A 22,825-nucleotide genomic window follows, 5' to 3' on the forward strand; every position below is an offset into this window, starting at 1 on the left:
CATTCAGTGCCGTTGATTCAGTTTGAAGATTAGGTGTGAAATATTCCGTCGTACTGAACGCCTCTATTTTTTCATGGATTAAGCAAATCAGATATAACATGTTAAGTAGTGGGTTTAAGAGGTGTTGGTAGGCAGATTTTGTTACCTTTGGACTCAGCCAGGCAAGCTGTTTTGCCCTGTATCCAGTGTTTATGCTAAGCTAAGCTAAATGGCTGCTGGCTCTAGCTTCATATTTACCGTACAGATGTAAGAGAAGTATCGATCTTCTCATCTAACTCTTGGAAAGAAAGCAAATGAGCATATTTCCCAAAATGTCAAACTCTTCCTTTCAGTCAAGGTCAAAACAATCCTTTAAATTAAAAATGGCTTCGATGCTTCACTTCCATGCTATATTTCCCACTAATGAGAGCGCAGAAAGAGCATGGGTGTTGGGTGCGTGAGTGTGTATGTGATGCTGTAGTCTGATCAATGTGACAGTGAGAGTGAGTGTCCTCGAAGAACCCCGGCCTTATTGCTCGTCTCTTACACACTGCCCCCCCACACACACATAACATACTCTGTCTCTCAGAGTCAAACACACACACACGCACACACACACACACACACACACACACACACACACACACACACTGCTGTACAATGGTTACAGTTTCCTTCCCTTCTATGTCCTCCCTCCTTCCTTCCATCATCATCTTCCCCTCGTCATCGTTTTGTCTCTTGCTCACTTCACCACTCCTTCATTCCTTCTTCCCCTCTTCTTTCCCACTCTACACTTCAGCTGCGGCTGAATCCTGGAGGCCAACTAACTGTAATGATCACATTGTCTCCACCTCACTTCCTTGGCTGACCAAATACGGATGACTATTAGCCAATTAGTATCTAAACCATCACTACCTGCACTCAAAGACTTCAAAGAGTAGGGAAACTCAAATCTCATAAATGCATAAGATGTTGATGACAACCATAATGCTCACGTGATAAAATATTCTAAACTCACAGTTAGCTTATTAGCTTTTCCTGGAGCTTTCTACTGTAGCTTATGGCCTTCTTCAGCAAATGGAACTTACTTAAGTGTCTTTGGTCATGTGATAACAGGTGGTCGTGTATGGGGGGGGATCTTTGTTCAAGGATTTAGGTCACGTGATGATATCTGAGCAAGTAGCTGTTGCTGTAGAAAGCCATGGGATACTGTCAAAAGCTCCAGAAAAAGCTTGTAAGTGAACCTTGAGCTTAGAGTATTTTAGGGCTGCAACTAACGATTTCATTATTGATTAATCTGTCAGTTATTTTCTCGATTAATCGATTAGTTGTTTGGTCTATAACGTGTCAAAAAATGGTCAAACATGGCGATAACTGTCTCCCAAAGCCCAAGATGACGTCTTCAAATGTCTTGTTTTGTCTCAACCAAAAGTCAAGAACCCAAAGATATACCGTTCACTGTCACAGAAAACTAAAGAAAGCAGAAAATATTCTCATTCAAGTAGCTGGAACCAGGGAATTAGGACATTTTTTTCTTAAAAAATGACTCCAAGCGATAAATCGATTATCAAAATAGTGGGTGATTAATTTAATCGTTGACAGCTAATCAATTATTTGACTAATTGTTGCAGTTCTAGCGTATTTTATCACAGATATGTGTCCCTAGCATCATGAGTGAAATCTCCATTCTTAAACCGTAATGCTGTTGTCCGATTTTCCTCATGAAGTTTTTTCATGAAGATACTTCTTGAATATTGAAAAAATTCTGAATAAATCTTAAAACTTTTGTAATAGACTAAAAAAGTTCAGCATTAACATTCCAGTCCTTATAGCTTCCCCTAAAGTGGCCATTTCATTCAAAGTCAAAAATATCATATTTTCTTATTTGTCTCAGAATCCAGCCATCCAGATAGTTTGGGCTTGATTTGTTGTGAGGTATCTGTCATTGAGATTTCTGCCTTATGAGCAGTCTATTGAAATAATTTCTTCCATAGAAAGTAATTCCAATGATTTAAATTGAGATGGAGGCAGAAATCTCAAAGATGGATATCTCAAAACCTTGGTCATATAAAATGAGAACTAAGTGAGAAAATACATTTTGTGATTTGGATAACCCAACACTTGGATGTATATATTTGTCCCTAATACCTAATGTTTGAAGGCTTGCTTTAACGGTTCGTCTGGCTACTTGTGATTATATTGTATGTTTACTAATCTGTCAATCAAGATTAAGGTCCAGATAAGTGGATTACTGAGCTAGTGATAGGATTAGTAAATATGTTTTGACACTTTTGCAAACTGCAAGGCTAACTAGCTTTTTAGCAAAGTTTGCTAGCTGGCTGATAAACTATCAGAGGTCCAGAGCAAAAGAGCAGAAGGAGCAAAGGTACTGTGGGATATTACAGTGTTTGGTGCATATAACAAATAGCACACAATATTTGAAAAACTGACCAATCTAACACATTTTAACTGTTTCATAAAGAAACTATCAATGTCCCTTCCATGTCAAGTTTTGAAATGTTTTGTTTCTTCTCATAAAATGACAGTGCAGCCCCTCCGAGTTCAGATGGAAACAAAGTGAGCAGTTTGAGTCTGGGAAGAGATGGCAGGGGATGGCTGCATGGATAATCACCTCCAGAATCTACTAAACGATTCTGACAGCTTTGAAGGAGTTGGAAATACAAACACAGATTTTAAACCCCACCAGGGGATTTCACTTGCTTTTAATCCCCTTAGAGTTTGAGTAGATTTCAGTGGGGTAAAATGCGTGTGTGCATTTGAGTATTCATAATGTTGAGGAATAAACTGGGCTGCTGGGAGGGGTAACAATAACAAAGTTTTGAAAGATATTCAAGTGTTATTTTCTTACTCAGAAGTTCAGTTTTGTGAAAGTTGTAACTTAAAATGCAGCTCTCATGTCACATGTCATCTGTTATGTTAAAGGCAGACGGTTTAATCAAGCTAACAAGAGTCCAGAAAGCATCAGCCACAAGGGCAGCTGAGGTCAGCACAGGCTTTAGGGATGTGGAGGTTAGGGGGAGTTTAGGGGAACCCTCTTAATCTGCTCTGAGACAAACCTGGCAAACCTGGTTTGAAGGCAGAGCAGTGTTTTCTCACAGAGAAAAAATTACATTCCACAAAGCTGTTTGTTTACTTTTGTCTAGCTTTATTTCCTTGATGAAGTCCAGGCTGTGATCTGGGCTTTGAAGAGTAAAGTGATCCTCTTCTTCTAAGTTTCATAAGACAATGGGAACTGATTGGCCCCTTTTCACTAAAAACACAGTCTCATTACTAAGATGACTTTTAACCACATAAGTACACAGACTCATAAATTCATGCAGACATACACTCATGCAGACTCACCCTGTCATGCATTTAACAGTCTGGAAGTTGAGGAGAGGCTTTGTTGGGCTTACCAGGCATTGAGACTATAAACAGGACTTGCTTCTAGTACTGAAATCTAGGAAGGCCAGTTTGAGTAATAGATCCATGAGTTTGAAGGTTTATCAAACTCCTAAACACTGCACAATGCTTTATGAGGAAGGGTTTTACAAATTTACAGTACCCTCAGTCTCAAAATAGTAAATTACACTTGCATGTATTTAATTGGCCAGCACATTTCTTTACTGGATGACATTGCTGCAATGGTTGAGTCAGATTAAACCTTTTTGCCGGATGTCCCTGTGTCCGTCTTGTCAAAAGGTTTAGAAACCAATATTTAGATTTTAAGCCACAACCTCAAAATAAAGGAGATTGCCACCTAATTTAAGAACTAACATAAGATATACCGGTCAGTCAGTGTCTGTTAATTGGTAAAACTCTTTGACAGTGTCAGACATTGAGAAAAGTCTAATCAACTAATGTCGAAGGATATAAAATCCTTCCCATCTGCTCCATAGTCAATGAAAAGAATTCACTAATTTAATAATAAAATCTGGCACATAGCAGTGTCCTACTCACAAAAGTACAATCACAACTTACTAACATTATTATTTATTTTATATTCTTTGCAGGATATAGAATTATAATAACCAGACATCTGCAATACCGCCCAGATGAAACTGGAAATCAAGACCTGAGTCACCACAAAACACAAATTTTATCAAAAGGAAATGATCACTCAAAACAAAAAAAAGTATGAAATGTCAAATAAATATTACATACTAAAGTAATGGAAAAGGAAAAAAAAATGTGTGACCTCCCAGCGGGACAGTAGGCTTTCATGCAACTATATTAACAAGCTCAAAGCTCAATCCTGCTCTCAATCCTGCTTCTCCTACAAAAGGACACGACATAATGAGATCAGTGTCCTTCCTATCCAATCTATCTGTTTACTGTGGAGTTAAGCAAGGTATTTACAGTCTAAATCTGTTCAAAGGCTTTGAAACCACAGCCCTGGTTACAGACAGTATCACCATGGCTTTACAATTCTCAGAATTTATTCTCAGTATACTCCCACCATATGGAGTCCAACCATCAAAACATACAGAAAACTTTGCTGGTCTGTGACCTTTTTCATTCACAGAAATAAACAAAATTAAGCATAAAGGAAGGCATACTATGGAATCACATAAAAGTAAAGAAAAGTAAGTCATACAGTGACAAAGACTCATCTTTATATACTGTACAGTCTTATCATAGTCATAACCAATAACGATGTTGCAGTCTTCAGGGAATTTTCACATGCACCAAAAATTAAGTTCCACAATTGGTTTGAATAATACTGAAGATAAAACAAAATAGCAGAAGCATAAAATCTAACTTGATTAGTCACAGATGCATGTGTCAAGCTGTGACTTAAATCATAATTTTTCCTTGATAACACTTTTATGGACAAAATGTCTTTGTTACAGGTAATATACAGGTAATGCCGGCTACCCAGGTCTACACAAAATAGACCCACTTATAACAGACTGCTGTCACAGGTGAATTCCTGAACGTGGTCAGGTTTGAAAAAAGCTTTAACAAATTGCTTTAAATTTTCCAGTTTAATGTAATTACATGGGTCACTTATATGGACATTTAAACACAAATTTTGCCAGAGAAAATGTCATATGCATTTCGTAAAGCCACTTCCTAATTCAGCTTTAAACTATGTGCACCCAAGCAGCTCTACCATGTCTTGGACATCTTCAACTTTATTTCTTCAAATATTGTTAACTTGAGGACTTGTTTGAATGAGTAAAAATGTCAAAAATATTGTTATAGCAGATAACAATGAAGGTTTCAGACAGACAGTGAGGATCTCTGCCACCCAATCTTCAGAACTTTCCAACAACAACAGTTACACCCGCTTTCCGCTTTTCCGTGATTAGCAAGGGGTGCACAGGAGTGAGAATGGACAGAGCTCCAAGCGAATTCTCGATCCTCATTTCTAACATTCCCACTTTCACCACAGTCTGTGATCAGTATGGAAATCATCTCTGGTTTTTGCTTAAATGAGGTGGTGTGTTACTAGGAAGGGAACGGCAGGATTGCAACTGAAATCAGGATTCTGAATAACTGTCAGGACAGACATGCCCTGAGTTTCGGATGGCATCCCCCACCCCCGCACCTCAGTTCCAGGTCTCCAATTAAAAAGACACGACATGACCTGAGTTAGCTTCCTCTTGACCATGTTGGTGAGTCATCCAGTACTTCATCAACCTCTTTGATCAAAAAATAAAGTACAATGAAATTTACGTATATAACTGAAATTCTATGAATCTAGTATCAGTCGATCAAGTAAACTCAGTATTGAGTGAAAAAATATAAAATCCAAGATGCTTAAGTCCTTAAATTAATATCAATATATTGCTGATACTGAGCAGCAGCACCTTTTGCATAATGTACATTTTAACAATCCTAAAATTTAAAAATCATTCCCTAATTTATCAAAATGTCTTGATCTGCCTCTGTGATGGGTATAGATTTACTGTAATAAATCAGTGAGGATTAATGGCTTTTACCTGCATTCACCTCATAAGTGCACTTCATGGAACGAGAAAGTGATCCTAACAGCCTATACAATCAACTGTAATGTGGTATAAATAACGAGCGCACAGTTCGCTGCAGTTATAAATATTAATCTCAAATTACAGAAGCAAAATGCACGAAAAATTAGCACTGAAACAACTGCAAAAAAACACATTTGGTCATTGTGAGTGAACATCACAGGCATCTGTTGCTTATGAGACAACCAGGCTACACCACACATTAAAAACCATTTCAGAATTACACTAGAATAAAAATGATGGGGTTATGTATCAAGCTTCTGTCTCATTAGAACCGACCTGTTTTTAGGCAGAGGCTCTGACTGTACTATAATGAGCAGTGGAAGAGATGAGAAAATGTATAATGCATTATATCTCCCCTTTTATCCCAAGGATGAGAGGAGGGCCAGTTTCTGTGGGACTTCCAAGTGTTGGTCATGGGTTTGTGCATCTGTGTGTTTGTCTGAGTGTGTCGTATGAGCGTTTGTGTGTATGTGCATGTGTGTTGATGTTTGAGCGCTTCTGTGTATGACATCTTTTATGCATCTGTGTACAGAGAAGAAAGCATCTGGCCTCCCCTTGTGAGAGATCTCACCTTGTGAAAGAAGGGACAGCAGAGAGAGGGGCAGAGACACAAAATAACAAGTAACCTCGGAAACAAGTAAATAAATAATCAGAACCTGACTTGTCTAGACATAACTCTTGTTTTCTAGACACTGAAATGTTCTCACATTTCTTTTAGAGCCTCAGTAATAGTGCACGGTTCAGGCACCAAAACGAGGGAGCTACATTAACATGCATTAGCCGTTTACCATATGTGATAATGAGCGATGTGATTGTGTGAGATCAGTGCTATCAGGGCTGTGACCACAGTGCAACGATAAACATCAGATGGTGTAAATGCGCTGCACAAAGGTTCAGCTGGGGCCGTATCATCCTCAGGATCACTGCTTCTGATCCACTGCAAACCATATGGCTCCGCTTCATTTTAACATGCATGGATTAAAGGTCTAGTCAGCCTGGCCATGGACACTTGGTTTAAATCTGTCAATGTTATGTGCAGCTCTTTACTTGATCTGAATATGGCAACTGGGCTTTTAATTAGAATATGCGGCCCAATCCTGCAAATATGAGTGCAAGAAGAATAAATTGTTCAGAAGACGTGTGCATCTGGTCCTCTGTTTTATTAGTAGGCTATTTTGTATCATGCTATTATTAGTTAGACAAAACCCCAAACCATGCTAACTGTTGAAAAAGTATCTCAAGTCTGTTGGATAATATTAAATTAAACATATGATAATTTAAGAAAAAACTCAGCCTGGTTTATAATGAATTGAATGACATTTGGTTATAAGTGCTCTGTTATTGTGTGTCGAGCAGTCAACCCAACTCAGTGCCCTGTCAGTCTCCTCTTCTTCAAAAAGTTGTGGCAGACTGGACACAGGGACAGTGTCTCTGTCAATTTCTATGATAATTTTAGGAGAGGGGTTTTGAGGTGTTTGATTAATTGGAATATAGCCTGTGACTTTCAATACAGCGACACCAGACAAATGATAAAAAAAAGTAGGTTAAAATATCTCAAGCTGCCCAAAACAATCTTCACCCTCCCAATCAAATTAAAAGCACCAACACTGTTTGTAACTTCCCGACAGAATGACACGCGTAAGCAGTTTCTGATATGATGCCCTTGTTTGTCAGTGCCTTCAAAAACGCTGAATGTCACCATTGGAAAACTAAAAAGGTTTTCTGGTATGGCACAAAAATGACTTGGTTAAGGTTAGGGAATGACCATGGTCATGGTTAAAAGAAACCAAGTTTGACTGTTGGCATGAAACAGGAAGTAAACGACAATTTTCTGTGTCAAACTCAGATGCTTTGTTAACCCATCCAACTGTTACGACCTCCTCCCTCTGCATACTTTGTTGCTTTGCAACAACGTCACATGGTTTTCTTCTTTTCATACTTAATTCATAATTTCTAGTTCCAAGTCATAATTCGGCTTTGACACTTGTTTTTGGGTATTTGCTGTAATGACTGGTCCTATGGACAGTCATTTACAGATGGTCTGTTTTTTCCTGATAAAATAATAATAATAAAAATTTTTTTTTAAATTACAATCAGTTATAATAGTGTGGTTATATTGGATATTTGGCAAGTGCAATTAACATCCTTTGATCTTTTTTCTTTACAAGCACAATGTACACAATCTGACTGAAAAATGTGTCGACTGACATTAATTATAGTTTTACAGGACATCTTGTTACATAATGGCTTTAACTGGAAAACAACTGTACATAAAAAAATGAACCATCTGCCATTCAATGTGATTAATTTTAGATGATGTTGAAGGTGACGCAGAGGAGCACTGAGTGGTGAAGAAGGAGTTCTCATCTGGTAGATATTAACTGATTAGGCACTGATACAAGGGGAAATAATAGGGATTGTGACTTTAATATGTTAGGCTATTAATCTGCTATCACATGTCATCTGTAGGGACTTGGCCTCAGCGGAGTAATCTGCTGGGTAAGACACACTCACTCACACACACACACACACACACACACACACACACACACACACACACACACACACACACACAATAGTGCTGAGGAGTCACAATCGGTTAATTGTAATTTCTTGCTACTGTAATTATTCAACTGTGTGGTGATAATTACTAGATCATAGAATGGGAGCAGAATCTGTCAGGATACTGTAATTATTTTACACATGTTGTATCTGGAGTATCGGTACTGTATAATGTTAGATAAACAACGTTTTTTCCCCCTACTTTCCCGCTCTCCTCAAATTGCTTTTTTTTAGCCAAGCTGGCGGTCCGTCAGTTAGTTGTTTGGTCAGTCTTCCACTTTTGTCCAGACTGAAATATCTCAACAACTAATAGGTGGATTGCCATGAAATTATATAGACATTCATGGTCCCCAGATGATGTACGCTAATGACTTTGGTGATCCCCTTCATCTAGCACCAACGGCAGGTCAAAGTTTTCACTCATGTGGTGAAATATCTTAACATCTCCTCAATAGATTGGCAGATTTTGTATGTTTAGTGTTCCCAGAGGATGAATCCTAATGATAGGTGATTTTCTGATTTTTTTTCTCTAGCACCATCATGTACATTTGTGGTTTTGGGTGAAATTTCTCAACAATTACAGGATGGACTGCTGTGTAATTTGGTACAGACAGTAATGTCCCACTCAGGATGATTCAACTTTTCATCTAGCGCCATCATCAGGTGAAAATTTCAGTGCCAATACCTTGGTTTATGACTGAAATACCTGCAAAACTAATGCCATTCCCATCAGCCTCAGATGTTCTTAGTGTTTACTGCTACTACTAACCAATGTTAGAATGCTAACCTGTTAAACTAAGATGGTGACCCTGGTAAACATTACCTTTAAACATCAGTATGGTATCATCGTCATTGTGAACATGTAAGCGCGTTGATGTTAGCATTAAGCTCATAGCACCACTGTACCTAAGTCACCCTACATAAACGCTAGCATGGCTGTATAGACTCATGTTACCGTTCAGTTCAGCCATTTCTTCCAGTTTGTCCTTTTTTCCCCTTAATATCCTCACCTCACCTTCCTCTTTCGCTCCTCTCCTCTCCTCTCCTCTCCTCTCCGTAACAGCTGTGGTTGCCTACAGCATTTAGCTAATGCATCTCTGGCCTGTCATGCAGAGGTACATTAATGCGCTCATCAAGCAGGACACAGTTCATACACTATGCACGCAAAGCCTACACACAGTACATGCTTGTATTATCACACTTACAGTGTCACTTTCCACTGCATCCTTAGTGTGGGGCAGGTATGAAAATTAATTGGGCCTCTAGAGGTTCCTAAAAAGGGAATGCCGGTTTGTAGTCATGAGGAGTGCATGTGTGTAGGTGCATGCAAGAGCGTTTGTGTCCGTGTGTATGTGTACATTAATGCTTGTGTTTGTGTGTGATGCAGAAGAAAGTGGTAGGCTTTGGTAGGCTCTCTGATACAATCAGTAGTGACAGATATATGGCTAATTAGTGCAGCCTTAGCTCGGCTGTCCTCACCTCTCACCAGCCCGCTGTGAAATTGGATTAATTTACCTCGCCTTAATGCAGCGCATCAACTGCAGAATTCAACCAATAGAAAGTTTCTTTAATGAGCACAGATTTGTTGCTAGTTTGGAAAGAAGCCTGTTTAAAATGTAGTGTAATCTACATTGTGAGTTCAAATACTTTAATGATACTGAAACTGTACAGTATGCTCCCTCACACATACACACACACATGTCTGCACAGTATGGCGAGCGTGTTGACTTCTTCAAGGCAGGGGTTGCTAGTAGTCCAATTAGGTTGGCTCTTCTTTACAGCGTGCTAAGGTTCTTACAGAGACAATCTTTTCTAAGGAACTCCTTAAGAGCAGCTCAGTCCTTAAAACAAGCAGCAGACAACCTCTCCTAAGCTTTGTCTGACTCCATCTGTTTCCATCTTATGTTGATAGTTTACTAAGTCCATCCAGCAGCTCTTCTGTTGAAAATCATCTCAACTGTCCACGTTCTGTGCCTAAATCCCCAGTTGATACTCATAATCTCTGCTGTCTATATTCTGAAACCCACTCAAGCACATGGTCACAACTTTATTGATATAATTGGCTTCCCATCCTATTTTTGTTATCTGCTAATACCAGGCTACAGCAACTGACAGGTCTGGTCATTCTAGCTATAGAGTGGTATTTAGTTGGTGCAAAGTGCAAGTTCCAGTTAATGTATACTTAACTGATCTAGCATGAAGAAACAGAGATAATCAGACTGAAGATCAAAGAGTGGTTAAAACATTTTGTATTCAAAGTTCTCATAATAATATATTTTTTAAATGAGTATGCCTTATGTTTAGGTGAATGACTCTCACTCATCATTTTTTATTCCACATATTCTTATTTTCTCCAGTCTGTTGTGCATCTTTCTTTTTATCTCTATATTTTTTTTGCATGACTACTCTTTGCCAACAGCACCCCTGCGAAGTACAAAAACACCCGTCTGTGAGAGCCGCTGCGTGAGACTTTCTTATGATGCTGTGAGGAAATCTCTGAGTGAGTGAGTGAGTGAGGGAGGGAGGGATAGAGAAACAAAATGAAAGAGAATAAGTCTGTGTCTATTTCTCAATCTACAATCGCTGTTTTTCTGTCCAAAATAATGTAAATAAACCTCAAATGAAACATGATGTACGTTTTATACAAAAAAAAGGTTTTGAAGATAACTGGAGAAAAAAAAGTAGAATTACAGTGTGAAAGCTTTCATTATGCAAATGAACATATTTCTGCCGTATGTGGAGTTTGGTATAAAGCTGAACCTGCAATAAACTTACTGTGTGTAGTGTACAGCGGTGTTTTTAACAATCACTACCTTTCAGTTTATTATATTTAAGTCCCACAAAACTTAGATTGCAAAAACTGAAAAACTTATCTTCATCATCAGAAATGTGTGGTTTGATCAGATTGTATTGACCGTGGTGTCTCCGTGACAACGTCAGGAAACAACCTCCACCAACCAGTGAGAAGAGGCCACACGAAACACAAATAACTGAAACTGTTTCAACAAAACAATTTATGTTCATGTAAGATCTCGACTGCTCAGAGTAAGAGAAAAGTTTTACAGGGTCTTTAAAAACAACATGCTGTATTGCTTTAGGTTGGGTTGCGATTCGCTCATCATGCTGTTACAATGCAACACACAAAAAAAAGATGCCAAGTCTGTAAAAAATCAAGTGAAATTCACAATTGATGCTTTGACTTGTGGTCTGTAATGTGTTTCAGCTGTATTTACAGTTAAAGTATTTCCACTAACATTAACTGTCTTTGTTAAAACTGCAAGAACATGTATTGGTCAAACTTAAGCCACACATTAGGTTTTGATAGATGCTTACATCATTACAGTAAACATTAATTGATGCAGGACATTTCAAATAATGTCCATCCTGACTAATTCACCGTCTCATCCAGTCGATGTTTTTCTGGGTTCAGGAGGAGGTGTCTTATGGTTTTGAGGAGGATATTATGATCCTCTGAAAGGACTAAAAGAACAATCCCAGAATTTTCAAAAAATCTACCTTGTCCTGATGCAAATGACTATTAACTCTGCTAAAGTAAGATTTCCTAAAGAACCAGCAACATCTACGTATATCCTCCTGACAGCTTACATGCTTCATACTCAGAACTGGGCGTGCTGACTTCAGATACTATTGAGGTCCATTTTTACGTAAAACAACACAAGGAGAAAAGTTACTCATTGGTGCTCGTGGAATTACAGCACTGTACATCGTGCTACATGCTGGAGTCACTAGATTACAAAGATGTCCACTTATGGCACTTACACACACACAGACACACACACACACAGTGACCCAGGGAGATCGCTGAGTATGTGCATTTTTTTTTGGGTCCCGAGACATCTGTCAAAGATTTTGGGGGAATGGTGATGATGATGGGGTCTCTAGACAGAGATGACAGCAGTTCAGGACAATTCAGTTTAGCATGTCACTGGAGGATGACACACAAACGTGCACACACACACACACACACACACACACATCAAAGAGACATTTATGCAGGGACAGACATGTTGGATATGCACACAGACATACTTAACACAAAAAGCACAGGAACAATACACTCTGAGCTACAGTATCAAGTTTTACTAGGAAACAGAACTGCAGTGCAACATGATTGTCATCATTTTTTTAGCATGTTTTTATTGTTTATAAGAAATATCTGTAACTAACCAAACTTAATTTTAAAGTCCATTTATCATAACTGCATAGATTATGAGCACATTTTATGCTATTACTCAAATAATCATGTATGCAGTGTTTTGTTTTCAGTTCCCCTGAAAGTCCCTGTACTCCATTAAACATACAGTAACCATTCACACCGTTTGAATTTGCACCAGGCACTACATTATGTTAACAGTAAATAGATTTTTTTAGTATTTGGGTGAACTGACCCTTTAAGTGCGACACAAAAGAACATAACTCGTTGAAGAAAATTCCTGTGCAGAAAGTCACAGATGCTGAGTTTTAGTTAAACATGGTTTATTCTATGTATGCTGGAGGACTGGCAACATCTGCATGTAAACCCTGATTTAAAATGAAGATAAGCACTTACAGGCATTTTATCTGAACAAACACAAGTTTACAGACACTTCTGTATTCAAATATGCAAATATATCTTATTCTTACGACATCAGAGTGCCAGCATATTTGAGAAAACATTTCTCTCTTCCACAGTCATTATTGTAGCTATATAACTCTTTAAAATGTACTCAATGCATAGTCCTACATCTTACGCTCATGCTGCAATTTTTGTCACAAGGTTTTCTTTTACTACATATGTTTTATATGTCAGTGTATTTGACCACACACCTTATCACTGACAGCAACCATTTGCTCAAAATATATTGGACAGAGGTGCTGTTTAGTCTCTGCTAGTACCAGTATTGTCTCTTTGATGATATGAGCCAAATAATCAGTTTGGGGTAGTTTGTTTATTTTTGTCATAACTGCACAGCCTTAGAACTACAACAAAATGAAAGAGCCAGAGGCCAGCTTTCACAGACGAGGAATCGTCTCCATGCCAGCCATCCATCCAGCCGAGTGCTGTGAAGTACAGACCAAGAAGTTCTGCATGCATGTTTTATTGCAAGCTGCAACAGCAACACAGACAGGGGCACTTAAAGCGGAATTTCAAATGATAACATGAGAGACTGAAAGAAGAGGCTCACAGAGTTCAGCGGGGTTGTGTGTGTGTGTGTAATGCCTCTGTGTGTGTGTGTGCGCGTGCGTGCATGCATTTTCAAGTGTGTTCATATTTGTGTGAGGCTATGTGTGAGTGTTCACCTGCTGGTATGAGAAGGCTGATTTGAAAGCATGTCAACTCTATCCGTGTGTGTGTGTGTGTGCGTGTGTGTGTTTCTGTATATGAGGCAGTGGAATTGCTTCAGCCAAAATTAGCATAGAGGTAATTGGGCCATGAAAACAGAAAATGTTCAGTGATGATTTTTACTCTCCATAGGAGACTCTGAGGAGCTGAATAAAGTAAACTGTATGTGTAAGTCAAGCAGGGCTGCAGCTGGGCAATGTTACTCTGTTGTCTTGTGTAAATATAATAACAGCGTGTGACAGTGAGTTTACATCGCTGCGCACGCAATGCCATCACATCCCTCTCTCATGACCACCCCACATGTCATGCCCACATGTCCGTGTGGTAACCCAAATCGACATATGCTGACCATATGCTTTGATTTAGTTGTGCCGTTCGTGTGTATTTCTTCCTCGTCTTCTTGCTGTCATACACACACATAACCACAGCAGAAAGATACACAGTATAGGAGAAAGAAAGATAGAGATAGAAGGAGAGATTTCTCCAACTCTATTCTTGTTCAAAATGCAATTAAAATAATCTTTAAATCCTTCCTTTCTTGAGTCTCTCCACTACTTCCTTCTTTATTTTGACCTGCAGGCTTCACACTGATGATGGAAGTGTCAGTCTGGGATCTTAAAATTTCTCTCTGTACACAAATTATCAAAACTCATATGCTGTGTTAATATAATAAATCAATTAAATCAAATAATCACGTTCAGACTCATCAGAGGATGAGCCATTTTCATTCAGATACTCCTGTGTATGTATCAAACATTAAATAAAGTGGCCCATGCATTTCAATTAAAGCTGCTCACCCACTGCACACACGGATTAGTGTCTTCCTGTGGCTCTGATTGGCTGACTGCCCACATGAATGAATGGTCTCCTTTTAAGTGTAGATTTGGCCTAGTGGTGCTGATTATGAAAACTGAGAGATAAATACTTGAATTTGTGTGATGCTCAGGATGTTTTCTTCGTAGTTGATGTGGATTTATACTTGATGCAAGAGGTGAACATGAGCCCCGCTGTAGATACCTGCAGGGCAGGTTTTGGTTGTTGTTGTTTGCGTTGTTTCATTCAGTGTGAGGGCTTTCAGCGGCAATGCCTTTGCCAAATGAGTGTTAGGGGAGGACAAGATAACTGAGCCTTTTTTCAACTTGCTTCATGTTGTATTCACTCTGAATAATCTCTTGAATCAGAAACTCGTAGGGCGAAAAACCGAGAGGCGACTACCATGGCTTGAGGCTGAGGCTGATGCTAAAGTCCCTTAACGGTCAATGCCATTGACGGCCGCTAGATGCTGGCCCCAAAACATCCCTGGCTCCAATTGGCTCTCATTCAAAGTAGTGTCAACTTCTCTCTAGAAATACTAAGTCAATCATTATTTTCAACAATTCATCATTCTGTCATTCTCTAAATTCGGGTCCTCTAATAACTGTGCTGGTGGTCATTTTGGAAATTATTGCTCCATTATTAAGATTTGAAGACTTGTGGTAGCTTTGATGTCTGCCGTGTGGGCGTTGATTGACAGCTGGGATTGACAGTTGGCCAACCTGTTTTCCCCCAAGCTCTGGGACTCAAAGTGAGTCGGATTATTGTCGCAATATTTTGGTGAGATTAATGTTAGTTGATTACGATACATGCCCTGTTAGCACAATTTAGCTAAAGTAGCCCAGGTACGCACCAGTCAGTGTTCCCAGTAAGCTAGCGTTCACTTTGGTCCAGAACACAAACCTATAGGGGCCACTGGTGGGGCTTTATTAGACCTTTAGGTTGTTTTTTTATATATAAATTCTGGTTAATCTCTTCTACTGCCATTTTTATTCATATTGTTGACCATTTTTCATTCTTTTATTTTTTCATCAATTCTCACAACAGGGCCCTCCCTTATCTCTCTCTCCTCTCCTCTCCTCTCCGCTCCGCTCCTCTCTTCTCCTCTCTTCTCCTCTCTTCTCCTCTCAGGCTTGTAAGTGTCTGGGTGGAAATCAAAGTGCATTAAACATTAAATATGCTGTCAAGAGGCAGAAGTCTCTCCATGCTGATGATGATGGGGAAAGTAGGGCAGTGAGGGACGAGGTATAGATGGAGAGGAGGAGGAGGAGGAGGAGAATGGACACAGATATGCAAAGACAGAGGGCCATTGAAGAAGGCCTGAAGAAAGACACAAGAGCACATAAATCTTCTCACATATCGGATTCTGAAAACATCTGAATTGATGCTCATGGTGTGTGTTGCGTGTGTGTGTGTGTCAGTGGTTAGGTGTGAGACAGACAAGATGTGCCTGGACAGAGCGCATCCTAACTTGCCTTGTGTGGTTGAAATCAGATCCCTGAACCACACACAGAAACACACTGAACAGATTAAGGCTGCTGACCAGTAGCACAATATGAAGTTGGTAAATATGTCTGTTTCTTCTACAGTAGGACAGTTTATGTGTGTGTGTTTGCAAGTGAGAGACAAAAAAAAAATCCATTTACCTCCAGACCACTGAGGCTCACACACTGTACTGTTAGCTCTCCGTCTCTCTATCCTTCTCTAATCTCATTTTGCCCATAAGAAACAGTTTCAACAACATGATGTTGTGTGCTCCTGAGTTGTTGCTAGCTGTACCACAAAAAATAGCAAGTAAAAAGCTATGATTGCTTTAACCTCTGCTGAAAGGTTAAAGCAGGCATCCCTCTCTCTACTTTTACTATGCAGACTAGCGAGATAGAGCAGTCCCCTGCCGCCACAGGCCATACTCTCTCAAATTCAGATTCAAAGTCAAATTTGCTTTAATGGCTTACCAGGAAGAAACCAGTGTTACCAGAGCAGTACAATATATTTGCTAGAGACCAATATTTCAAAATTCCTTCCACCTTATGTGTGTGGTCAGTGCCTGGACAGTCAGTGATACTGCTCCTAGATCCCAAACCTGTCACCCTACACTGAATGTCAGAAGTTTTATACTCGAGTTATTAATTGTAGCTTAATTCACACAGCAGAATATAATGATATAATAATAATAAATAACAACTCTAAATACTCTAATTCTGACTTAGGAGCATTCACACAATATTCCAAGTCGATTACTCCCATTGTTGCCTTGTCGTCACACCAGAAATGAGGAAAAATATGCCTAAATGTGCCATTTTTAAAATTGTATTACATATTTGTAGTGTGTGAAGTGAAACTACGTGTTTAGCTTCTTTTTAATTAGTTGAATTGTCTCAATTTTAAATATTTGCAGCCATTTTGCCCCCAAATTATTGATACTTCCATACTGTAATTCTTTTTTCCAATTAAATAGTAAATAGCATAACTGTTAGAAACTTTAAACAACATCTAGGGGGTTGATGTGAACAGGTTTTTCTACTAAGCTACTATCTGTACGATATGACATGAAAGCAGAATTAGTTCAGCTCAGAACAAACAATTGAGTCAGCTAGAAAAAGCTAGCCTAGCTCCATAAAAGGTGGCTTCCAAAATGCTAAAGCTGTCATAAATACATACTGTATCTTGTGTACTGTTGAAATAGCAAACAAGTACCTGTGATTTAATTAGCAGCTAGCTTTTTAGAGCTGACCAACAATAGCCGGGCCCAGTGACTGCAGCATCTCAGAAGTCCTGTCCTCACGAAGTTGCTGACTAATGTCTGTGTAGTCCGTATATTGGCTGTTGGGATGAATAAACTGTAAAAACAGTCCAGTGGTAAATTTGCTTGATTGATGTGAGGCCAAAATATGCCTCAGGTTCCATCTGAATAACTGAAGGGCTTTTTGAAACTGTAACTGTACCACTTACATGATACAAAGATAAGAAATAAGGGTGAAAGTTTGGACCACTGTTTGAAGGGTGCACACAAAACAAATTTACTGAATTTATACGGCACTTTTAGGAGCTGTTACATGTTTCGCTCTTCACCAACAATTTTGTCTTCAGTTTGGTGCTGGGCAGGTTGCGTGAGGTGTGACTGAAAGGTGTAACAGAGCTCTTTGCTGCTGCTGCTGGAAACGGGGTTGATTAGAGCAGCAAGACTGAAACATACAGTCAATGAGTGGATAGTGCAATCAAAACAATGAGCTAAAAGAAGCTAAAAAGCTGCACAGAGCTGCAGAGGTGGTTGATAACTCTCGGTGGGCACTGTTGTCTATTTCAACTCATGTTTTTGATACATCTTGCCCACCATTATTGTATGTCTTGTAAAATCGTATTTATATTATTTATGATCACCTGTCTTATGTGGTACTTGTATTTTCTCTTACCCTCCATTTTTTGATTGTAATGCACCACAACATCAAGGCAAATCCCTTGTATGTGCAAACCTACTGGGCAATAAACCTGTTTCTGATCCATGCATGCTTTGTGAATATGGTTGCCATTTTACTGTATCTATTGATATGAAGCAAATCAAGAATACAGAAAAGTGACTGACTAGTGCTAGTTCTTTGAATCCATCTTGGTGTGTCAAGTCTTAATAATTAAGAAATTAAATTAAATAATCTTCTTTCTGAAATATTACATTGGAAAACTTCTGTCAGTGGCTCATATGACCAAGAGCTCTTCATCAAGATGTCTGGGATCAGCTACTTATGCTTCATTTTTGTTTAGTTTTTTGCTTTAGGGTGGCATTTGTATCTGCGTTTGTGTAATTCAAGACAGAAAACATACCATGTATTCAATTTCCAGATCAGAAATACTCAAGTGCGAAATTATGGAACAACAGGGCAGTGTGAATTAAAGATCAAACAAGCTGAATTGATTGTAGTGGACTTTTTGACAGAGCACAGGTAAACAGGAACTCCAATGATTTATGATTGAACTTCCATAAAGTTGGGGGACTCTAGACAGACTTTTTAAAAATGGTCCAAATCAAATTGAAACAGCAGAGGAAGACATATCCAGACTTTTAGTCTTGGAGGCTCTTTGGAGGATCAAGCTCCAAAAATGCTGGATCCTTCACTTCCCATAATGCAACTCCATAGCTTCTTTTCATCATTAAACCATCCCTGACTGGTACATGCCTTTGTCTTTCAAACGGCACTACCCCAGTTTGCAACACACACACAGTTGGAGTCTCAAGCTCAATCTTAGATAACTTCAGATTTTCTCAGACTTTAAAAAGCTCCCTAGGGCGCCACAGAAGACATTACAACTGTTTTCTGAGGCCAATTAATACTAGGGGTACAATGAATCAATGGATCACAAAACTCACAGTTCGGATCGTATCATGGATTTGAGTCACGGATCGGATCACTTTTCGGATTAGCAAAAAAAAAAAAAAAGGGGGGGGACAACAAATAAAACTTTGCTTTCCATATATTCTGTTAAACACTTACAGCAAGGAACTTTTGCCCATGGTTTTAAATGAAAACAATATTCAAGATGTCCAATGTTTAAATAAAATCTTAAAATATATAAAATATTCAATGCTCAATTGTTAAATTAAATTGCAATATGATGCCTGATACCTTCCTCTTTTAAACATGGTAGTGAATGAAACAACAGCCTGTGTCCACATCATCAAAACTTGATAACTTACAAAACATGAACACACGTCTTGTCCTGCAGTTTAGCTTGTTGAATGAGCCACCAAACAAACATTCACTGGGGAAAAGTGCACCGCTAACATCATGTGGACCCGTCAAATGCTGGTTTGGTCGTTGCTCTTCAAAATCCTTGTTAGTGACGCGCTGTCCGTCAATGACTGGTACTTACAGCAGTTTGTTTATTTGTCTTAAATGACACATTAAATTTTGCAATTAATCCACGGTTCACATGCGCGCCGAACCATGGGGGGTGATACGTACAGATCATGGATCAACTGCGATCCGTTGCACCACTAATTAATATGCTCCAAGACGAGTAGACCGATCTTCATGTGTACAATCAGTGAACTGCCTCACTAAAGTCAAGCTCTAATGGAGAGACACCACTGACTGGTAGTGCTAACAGACCACTACTAGTACAGACTGCTTCAACAAGTTTTGAGAAATGTCCAACCCAACACATTGAATGTGACAGTTACTGTCTGAACGCCATCTGAACACTGCCTACTGCCATGTCCAGGATCAATCCAAGTTAGCACCATATTGACTGCCTTAAATCGTGATACACTCCACAGTGAAGTGAGGAAACTGTTGTCACTGACATTGAATCTGTGTGTGTGTACACAGATATTTAGTTCCTCAGGGTTATTGCTGCCATTTGAGGGCAAGAGGGAAAGATAACAGCTCTTTTGAAAGCTGAATAAAAATAACAAAACTTTGGTGGGCATCCAAGTATGAGTATTGACCTACAGATGACTCAAACTCTCCTTGCAACTCAATTGAAGTCCCAGACACACAATCAGAAAAGTATTTTCTCATTTTGTGTAATTTTATAATATTGTATATTTTTGTTATTGACATCAAAGCCAATGAAAAGACTAAAACCACTTTGACTCCACCAATAATGCATTAGTTTATGTAACTTCCCTACCCCGTCCAAGGCATACAGGCCCAAACTAATTTATTCCTACTGATGATGTTAATCTTTAAAAACAAGTTTGAAAGGGTAAATAATTTCCTAAAACACCTGGGCACTGTAGATTTGAACAAACGCTACTCAAACTGGAGTTCATAGTGCATTTAGGGACTTCTTTCAGCTGCAGATTAACACACATTTGGCGCCCTGGTGAGTATTTTTGGGCAACAGGATGGTGTATGTGGAATTGACTCAATATAAACTACACTGCCTGTGTTTATTGTAATGAAGGAACATGTTGCCCAGTTCAACTGCATGGCCTGTTGACGGGTTTTTAGCAGTTTCTGGTCAACAATGGAAGTCTATGGCATGGAGGAATAAAATATATCTGGCTTGGTTTTGGTTTTTCCATGAGATTTGTTGGCACTAAGAAAAATTATAATATCACCATCATTATTCTTATCTTTTAATATAAGGCAGTGTCTTCTTATGATCCCCTTTCATAGGTTTAATGTCTATAAGTTGTGAGCAGTTCAATTGAAAAGTAATGTTTCCACTCTGAGATTGTTTAATTTGAATACATTTAATAGGCCTGAAAAGGTAAAACTAAAGCATTTCACAACAAAAAAATATATAAATTAGAGAAAAGTCTGAAAAATAGACCAATTTTGAGTATCAAGTCATTTTTTAATTATATAGACAATATCACAAAGCACATATTTGATGTAGGGGGTTTTACAACATCCTCCATCATTAGACTCATACTTCAAATAAGGAAAAACACCCCTCAAAAAAACTTTAAAAGGGAAAAAATGTACGTCTCAGAATCTAGTTTAAGATGGTCGGGACCCACTGTGGTCTGGAGTAAAGAGCTCACTTAAAAATGCAGACAGCAAGGCGTCTTAATTGATTGCTTGAGTTCACTTTCACATTCTTGGTTTTGAGATTCACAGACAGGGCTCCATCGAGGAAAATGCATGAACAAGTGATACTTACTTTGTAGCTACTGAATTCCTTGACTGGCTTCGGGGATACTGTACTGTAGAAGCACAATCCAGTCAACAAATCAATATTTCAGGGTTTTCTGAGCACAACAGGTGTAACAGACAGACTGGTTAGGTTTAGCGTTGCTGACGGGTTTAGTTCAGTGTGTGTGTTTCTATCTAAGTTACTGTGCAGGAGCTCCAGCATAGAAATTCAAATGCCTGTCCCTTGTCTGTTGTACGAAATATGCAGCAACAAGCAGTGACAAACAATGTTTCTCACACAATTGAATTCCAAGAGGACACTGTAGTCTTGGTTATCACAGCCTCAATCATCCAGATTCACAGCAAACAAGTGTAAACAGAGGCAATACAGTTTTATGTAATAAAGACATGGTCCGCCTCACTGACACATATGCTTTGGTGTGTGTGTGTGTATGTGTGGTTGAGGTTTGGGGGGGTAGGGGGGTTAAATCTAAAGAGGGAGTTCATGATCCTACAGTAGCTTTAGGCCCCAAAATGCTCTTTGATTGTCCCAGATTATGATAACCTACAGCAGTGATGGATCCCACCGCACAGAACTGAAATAAAATCACTGAACGGACGTCTAACATCAAAAGCCTCACTGAAGAGACTGCAGAGGACATAAATTATATGTAGCTGCTGTACAGAGCGCGCTGTTACTCTTTCATTGATGCCAATCAGGTTTTTAAAAATTTTTTTTTCATGTGATCCGTCCACAGCCGCGTGCACTGTAATTACAGCGATAGGCTACCTGAATATCTAGTCACGATCAGTTCATATTTACCCTGCGACATGGACATCTGGATTCATTATTGATGCTGTGTTGGTGCCGCTGCATGTGGAAAGGGTGGGTTTGGCGCACGGGGAGTCGCCTGTGAAAACCCCAACACACACACACACACACACACACACACACACATACACACACATATCTCAAAACCCTTACAGCTGACAGATACTCGACCCTGAACTTCATGTATTCACACCTTGAATGAACGAGGCGGCCTTTTGTGGCCCCGAAAACACCGCCGAAGATGCTTCAGGTGTGCGCTACCCGCAGTAACGAGACTGCGATGCTGAGCCAATGCAGCGGCAACACACGCCCCTCCGCTCCGCTCCGCGCTGCCTGCGAACACACACCGACCCCCCACCCCCCACCCTCCTCCACCACCACCACCACCACCACCTCGTCGACGGACACACACATCCGAGTCTGGACCGCCAAATGAAAGAGCAGTCAACACACCCTGCGCTGTGAAAATGCTTCACGGTGATACTTGGATGGTCAGATGTGGAAAAGCAACCGTGTGACACATTTCAATAGAAGGGGGGTGGGAGGGGGGGATGAGAGCGCGTCCGCGTCTACGGCGGGCGTGCGTGCGGGGTAAAAATAATTTTGAGGTGGGCGCCCTTCGAAGCATGAGCGCACACATGTAAGATATGAATGAATAAAATCACATTTTGCTCAGGTGTAAATTATGAGATGATTTTTTGGGGGGTGGAGGGGGAAA

At 39.4% G+C, this 22,825-nt stretch overlaps 1 protein-coding gene across 2 annotated transcripts in view; it reads right to left on the reverse strand.

Moving 5' to 3' along the window:
• nhsb (Nance-Horan syndrome b (congenital cataracts and dental anomalies)) overlaps positions 1–22,825 on the reverse strand; it is a 56,586-nt gene that overhangs the window by 33,125 nt on the left and 636 nt on the right. The window lies entirely within an intron of this gene.

The sequence above is a fragment of the Thunnus thynnus genome, chromosome 1 (assembly GCF_963924715.1).
Source record: "Thunnus thynnus chromosome 1, fThuThy2.1, whole genome shotgun sequence".
Taxonomy (NCBI): domain Eukaryota; kingdom Metazoa; phylum Chordata; class Actinopteri; order Scombriformes; family Scombridae; genus Thunnus; species Thunnus thynnus.